This window comes from Physeter macrocephalus, chromosome 13, assembly GCF_002837175.3.
Source record: "Physeter macrocephalus isolate SW-GA chromosome 13, ASM283717v5, whole genome shotgun sequence".
Taxonomy (NCBI): Eukaryota; Metazoa; Chordata; class Mammalia; order Artiodactyla; family Physeteridae; genus Physeter; species Physeter macrocephalus.
Window position 1 is genome coordinate 21,360,679 of NC_041226.1, and position 5,969 is coordinate 21,366,647.

Consider the following 5,969-nt stretch of genomic DNA (forward strand, 5'->3'; position numbering starts at 1 on the left):
TTACAGAGCCTGACTTTGTTTCAGCCTCTGCTGTAGCACTTCACGTCTATTCATTCACTGAATTCTTAAAACAACTCTATGAGATACCTATTCTTATTAGCCCCATTTCACATATGAGGAAACTGAGGCACAGAGACACTAAGTTTCTTGTCCAAGGTCACAGAGCTATAAGTAGCAGAGCCAGAATTTGAACCCACAAAGTTATATGAACCTGAAGATGCAAGTATTATTATGCTTATTTTACAGTCGAGGAAACAAATTCGATAAGACTGGATGTGATTTGTTTCAAAAAGGTGGCGTTAATCTATTGTTGCAAAACATTGAAGAAACTAGTATGTTATTTTGTAAAAATAATATTAATAGCTACCATATATTGGATGCTTCCTTTGTGCTAGATAGACGCTGTGCTGAAATACTTTACATTTATCATTTCATTTATAGTGTACAATGGTGTGTATATATACTATATTGACCAAGCAAAGGCTCTAAGAGTCCTGTGTTTCTCTCTGTGATGTCAATTTAAAGGAACCTAATTTATTTATCTGCAACCTTCCTTCACATCCCTAAATTATCCAAACCACAGCACGGTGGTCATTTTTGAAGAATGTGATGTTCTTGGCTTGGTGTCATCCTCAAGAATCTGAGAAACCTATCCTGCTAAAGACAGCAGGAAAAAGGAATTTCAATGCCTATTTGGTAACTAAGCACACAGACGGCAAGATGAGACAGAGAGTTCTGAGCTAAAAGTGCAGAGAGTCTGAGCAATGGTCCAGAACAAACGAAGCACTCAGAATGAATGAGCAAGGACATTGCCACAATGTTCTCTGCCCGGGCTATTAGGTCACCCCAGGAAAACACACAGCCATTTTGAGGATGGAAAAGAGCTTTGTGTGTGCCCTCCAGCTGTTCCCTCGCCTTTCTGCAAGCTCTGAAAAAAATCAATGGTGGATGCAGACGAGAAATTCTGTTTAGGCTTTTGCTACCGAAAGCGTGGTCCATGGCTCAGCAGCTCTGGCATCACCCACGAGCTTGTTGCAGCATCTGGGGCCCCACGTGAGAGCTACTGGATCCGAATCTGCATTTTACAAAGATTCAAGGTCATTCCTATGCACATTAAAGTTTGAGAACTTAAGAAATATTAGATCACCAAGGAAGGAAAATGCAAACATCAGTCCCACCATTCAGAACCCTTAGTAGCTTCCTCTGCCATCAGGATAAGGCTCCAACTCCTTAATGGGGCTTTAGACTCAGTCTCCAGGCACCTCTCCCTCCTCTTCCCTCTTATATTCTACCCAAACTCAACTTAGAGCAGCTGTGCGAACCAGCCAGGCTTTCTTTTCGCTCTATGCGCTGCATATATTTCTGCAAACTGAAATAGGAGCGTTCTAAAGCCAAAGAAATATAGTACCAGTGAGGAACAATGAACATACAGAAAAGCCCTCCTGGCCCGTAGGAGCCTGGCGAGTGTGTACGTGGCCAAGTCAGGGTATCAGCTCCGCACACAACTCAATGTGAGAAGCACATCTCTTCCCAGAAGGGTTCTTGAGTCAGCAACTTTCAACTGATGGCATTTTCCAAGGGACCTTTTTATTTACACTTGGCTTGACTCTCTGGCAGCAGCTCCAATACCAGAGAATGATAACAGGGTTCTCGGGAGCTCTTCTTAGCTCACCAAATGTTGTCATGATTCATTGACACGCTCTACTTAACCTTTCCTTCTTCAAATAGGCCTAGTGCTTACTGTTGGACATGATATGGGTGTCCGCTGTGTTGACAAGAATGTCACAAGAGGACTTCCCTGGTGCTCCAGTGGGTAGGACTCTGTGCTCCCAATGCAGGGGGCCCAGGTTCAATCCCTGGTCAGGGAACTAGATCCCACATGCATGCCACAACTAAGAGTCCGCATGCTGCAACTAAGAAGTCCACATGCCACAACTAAAAGATCCTGCATGCCGCAACTAAGACCTGGTGCTGCCAAAATTAATTAATTAATTAATAATAAATAAAATTAAAAAAAAAAAAATAAAGAATGTCACAAGCTCTTTCACCAGCCAGCCTAAAGAGCTTCCACCTGCCTGAGAATAGAAATGAAGCTTCCTCTTGCAGGAGGAAAGTTACTACCCGAGGCTAAGACTAAGCATTGATTTTTAAACTGAATCCACATTTTCCCTGTAAGTGGAAAAGAGAGTATGGGTATTTTGGGTATTCTCATCCCAAATTCTCTGTTACTTCAAGTCCGTATCATTTAACTACCAATTTCTTGATAATAGAGGCATTCACTCACAACTAGTTAGAGAGAGAGAGATGGTTAAGCCTTAAATTTTTCAGACTATCAATAATACACCAGTTATGGCTCACAGTCTCTATATTTTCCCCAAAACTCATGGATTCAACAAATATTTTTAAGGACCTATATTATGTTCAGAGCACCTTGTTGATCAGAGAGAGGGAAAAAAATTGAGATATTTTCAGGGGAGTGCAGGAACCCATTTGGCACGGACACGAGACTGCAGCTCCAGGAACTGCATTTGATCAGCGCAATCAAAATCACTCAGTCTCTTGCGGTCTGTACTATTGCTATAGCAGTAACAATTCCCTATCGTAGAGCTGTAGCCGTCTCCTGTCGCTGATTCACAATATTAAGAATTTAGTGGCTTAAAACAATACAAACTTGTTATTGCACAGTTTTGGGGGTCAGACGTCTAAAATGGGTCGCACGGGGTTAAAATCAAGCTGTCAGCTGGGCTACATTCCTTCTGGAGGCTCCAGGGAAGAATCCATTTCCTGTCTCTCCCAGCTTCTAGATCTTGCCTGCAATTCTTTGGCTCATGGCCTCCTTTCATCTTCAAAGCCAGCGATGGCATCACTTTGACTCTCCTGCCTCCCTTTTTTACTTATAAGGACGCCTGTGATTACAACGGGCCCATGGGGAATCATCCAAGTCAGCTGATCAGCAGCCTTATTTCTATCTGCAACCTAAATTCCCCCTTGCTATGCAACATAACATAACTACAGGTTCTGGGGATTAGGATGTGGACATCTTTGGGGGACCACTGTTCTCCCTATCACAGGATCTGATTTAATTTGATGAACCTCACTGGAGATTTATATATAAGCAAGAATGATAATTTATCACTATTTACTGTGAGAAATATAACTCTGGGGAAATGGAGTAGGTGGGAATGCCCATTGGCTGGTCAGCATCTCGTTTCCCTGTAGGCAAACTGACACAGAAAATCAATTTTTAAATAGAAGATAGCTTGGAGAGCCTGAAATCAGAACATCAAATAAAGCTGAATGATTTTAATGGCTGCTGAAATGAATCAGTGAGAGAGAAGCTGCTGGTTGGATCCATCTATGTTATAGAGACGTAACTTCCGTTCATCCATTGGTATTCATTGTGCTGGCACGTTAAATTTTTTTAATTTTTAAATTTCATGGGGCAAAATAATTTCTTAAGAAACTCAGTTGTTTTGTTCTTACTGCTTTGCAGAAAAATCTGAATGAATGAGACCACTTTTCTCTTACCTCCGTGGAAAGGGCCAGCAGGGCTTTGAGTCCCCCAGGTCAGAGTTAAGAGATTTTTGTATTTGGTGTAATTGTGGTTTTGTCATACGATAAGCAAAAAGGCAGGAGTTGCCTGAGTGGGAAGTAGCTTCTTCAAGCAGGAGCTAGGGAAAAGAGATTCTTTTTATTTACTTTTTACTTGTATTTTTTTTATTTTTGATGGGAAGGACAGAGAGGACCTGTGAGAGAGGGTCAGACTCTCTGAAGGGACATTTGGATGCTGAGTAAATGCATCCCTAAGAGCTTGGTGAAGGATCCTTGCACCCACGTTTGGCACAGAGTGATGGAACTTCCCAAATTAATAGACTTCAACAATGAGAATCATGCAGTGACCATGAGGGAACAAAGACCAGAAATCTTTCCTCGGATGTTACGTAAGCATCTGGGCTCTTGAGAAAATCTAGGGAGGGAGCAAGTCTCTCTAACACACGACAGATTTTTCTTGACACTTATTCAAGTAGAGATACCAAGTTAAACTTAATTGAATTTAGAAAAAAAAAAATTTAGAAAAGTAAGGTAACTTTGTTATGGTAACAGAATTTTGGAGAAAAATTCAATACCAGCCATACAGGATTTTATTTAGATGTTTCGGCCTTTCCTTATCAAACCGTCCATGTGGAAAAGAAGGCTCTCACAGAAACTAATGAAATGTCAGGCATGAAACACTGAAGGGTCCGCTCTGGGAAGCAGGTGTGAAACATATAAGATGTGGTTAATGGCTTGAGTTACAAAGGTAGGAAAATATGAAGAATTCTCCCAGAGCGGTTGGTGGGCCATTGTGGATCTCAGAGTAATTGAGGCAGGGGTGAAAGAAGAGACTGAAAATTGGGTTGAGACCACAGTAAGGAACACTTTAAATGTTGACTAAGACACTGAACTTTGGACACACTGTCCCCAAACATGGGGTAATCTTAGCTGAATGTCTTCCTCTTTTGTAGGATGGCATTCAAATCACACCCCACAAGCCACATGAACAGTTGGAATTTTAATGAAGCACCTAAAACATATGAAGTACAGGACTAGGTCCTGGGGAGGAGGCATCGTGGGGGAAGTAATTCAGAAATAAGTAAGGTCCTCTGGGTCCACAATCTAGTGGGCAAGACAGAATACAAACAACTTAATATTTTTAGTTCTAACGCAGATAACTGTTTACCATTGCACTCATGCGGGACCTCAGATTTTTGTGCATACCACATTTTTCATCACGAAAAGAGACCAGAGAACAGGTGCAGCTTCCGGTTCTACTCGTCCAGCTGAGAGCATCTTCAAAAAGGAAAAGCAGGAATTGTGTGATGAAGAGAGGGAAGGAGGACTAGGGGACAATATTTACTCCTTATCTGTCAGGCCAAGGGCCCAGGCCCCTCATCCTGACATCTCCATGGAACAGGCTGACCCTGGGGATAGGGGTTTGCCTGAGGCTGTGGGACTGTCGTGCCTGGTATTCCTCGAAGCAAAGAGTATTTTCACCTGGGGCCACAATCCTTTTGTTTTAACTGCCTCAGTCTCTTACAGGTAAAGAGGCTCTTTCAGGACGTGGTATCTCTGAGTATGCCACTAACAAACCCCAGGCTACCTATCACAGCAGAAGCAAATAGTAAAATGGCAGGACTCTTCTTCCTTCCAAATGGGAAACACGCAACAACCCAAAAGCTGGTCTCTGACACCCCTAAAGGAAAGCAAAAGAGAGCAAGATTTATTGAAATTTAAGAAACTAATCCCCAAAGGTCGGGGCCCCTCTCTCAGCATAGTGCTTTCACTTGGGCTTTTACTCCAAAGAAGTATCACATCGTGATAGTAGATTTTCAATACGTACATATGTATTTATTATAATAAAATACATATAATATTTCATTATGGTAAATATACATAACACTATTTTAAACATTTTTTAAGAATATAATTCAGTGGCATTTAGTACATTTGCAGTAATGTGCAACCATCACCACTATCCATATCCAGAACTTTCTCAGCATCCTAAACAGATACTCTGTACGCATGAAACAACTCTCCATTTTCCCTCCTCCGGGACCTGGTACCCTCTCTTCTATTTTCTGTCTCCATGAATTTGCCTATTCTAGCTTCCTCTTGTAAATGGAATCATACAGATTTGGGGTTTTGTGGGTTAAAAATAAGTGGGTATCTCTCAGACAGACAGACTGGAAGAAAAGAAATGGAGACAAGCCAAATGCATCTTCCCTTGGCTCTTCCAGTCCCTGGCGCGTGTCCCGGCTTCCCTCCCACACAGGATGGTCCCTCCTTCCCTGCACGTCTGCATGGTGACCATACCATTAGGCGCCTTTTTTTTTTTTTTTTTTTTTTTGCGGTACGCGGGCCTCCCAGCATTGTGGCCTCGGCCGTTGCGGAGCACAGGCTCCGGACGCGCAGGCTCAGCGGCCACGGCT